Source organism: Rhinolophus ferrumequinum (assembly GCF_004115265.2).
Source record: "Rhinolophus ferrumequinum isolate MPI-CBG mRhiFer1 chromosome 13 unlocalized genomic scaffold, mRhiFer1_v1.p Super_scaffold_3, whole genome shotgun sequence".
NCBI lineage: Eukaryota > Metazoa > Chordata > Mammalia > Chiroptera > Rhinolophidae > Rhinolophus > Rhinolophus ferrumequinum.
Genome location: NW_022680356.1, coordinates 250,216 through 251,697, shown reverse-complemented (window position 1 = coordinate 251,697; position 1,482 = coordinate 250,216).

Here is a 1,482-nt window from a genome sequence, read left to right as displayed (position 1 = left end):
CAGAGACAGTGCCCAGAATTATTTTGATCCTTTGAAATTTGTTGAAGCTTGCTTTGTGACCCAGCACATAATGAGTCTTGGTACATTTCTTACCTCTTTCGGTTCTACTATTGTTATTGACTGTATGTCCTGCCTCTAGGAGAAGAAGAAGGCATGCTCAGTTTCTGAGGTCCAGACTAGGAAGAGATGCGCATCACGTTGTTTCTGTTCTGTTGACAGGTACATACTCAGGTGTCCACATGGCTAGGCCTAATGCAAAGGGAATGGGAGCTGAAGTATTGGACAGGGTCCTCCCTCTGCGAGATTGCAGGCTGTCCCACCGCAATCTTCCACTAAGCAACTCCAGTTGGGGGGTAGGGGAAGCCTCTCTCCATAGCCGCGGTAGAAAAACCCCAGAGAAAATCCTATTGGCCAGATTTGGGTCACTTTTCTATGTTTAATTGATCACTATGGCAAAAGGAACAGAATCGACTTGTGGGGTCCAGCCTGATTCCCGTAGATCCTCTGGAGAGGTGAGGAAGCCAGGCACTGTCCCCCAACTTTTATCCCTCGGGGATGGAGGGCTGCTAGAGCACGTGAGCGCCCCAGACCTTCTGGGCCGTCCCTGCTCCTCCCCTGAGCAAGCTACTCAGAGCCAGTGACCTCCTTCAGGTGCTGGCGGAGCCGCACGCCCGTGCCCGCCCCCGGGAACATCCGCAGACACGGGAGGAGGCTGCTTTTACACTATGCGAGGTGGAGGCCTGCACTTGGAGCCCAGGATGGCGGACGAGGTCCCGAGTGTTCTTTCTCTGACGGAGAGTAAAGAGGTGTTTGGTTGATGTGGGTAGTTTACGGAGGGAGGGTAGCAAGTTTCTCTGTCCCTCAAATGCACCAGAAAACGGTTTCCTAAAAGGAAGTTAGAGCAAGATATCAGAAGCGAGGGGACTTTAAAGAACCACTCCTCCACTCAGAATGGGAAATCGAGGTCTGGCAAGGGAAAGGGAGGGCCCAAGGCCGGCAAGTGAAGGGGCGGGCAGCCGGGTCCAGCGCTCCTGGGGCTGGGGATCGTGTCCTCCAGAGGGACCTGAAGTCACCCCCGCCCTGCGCCACAGCCGCCAGAACGCCCCAGGTTCTCGTGGCCCTTCAGCAGGGAAAGAATGGAAGCGCATCTGGGACACAGGATAGGGCCTCAGAATTTTTTGTTTTTAATCCATAAAATGTCCCTTTAAAATAGTAGGTGGAAGAGCCAGAGCGAGCCCCGTAAAAAGGGATCTTCCGCTGGCACGGCCCTCCGGCTGTCACCCGGGGTTCGGAGGACGCGTCCGGGTCCTGGGTCCCTCTCCAGCGCACATCCCCACGCCCACTGCAGCCCCGGCGCGGAGCACAGAGCGCGCAAGCCCCTCCCGCACCGGCGGCGCACAGGATCACGGGGCTGGGGCGGGGCCATGTGGGGCGGGGCCCCTGGTGACGCGAGGGGCGGGGACCTTGGTGGCGGGGACCGGC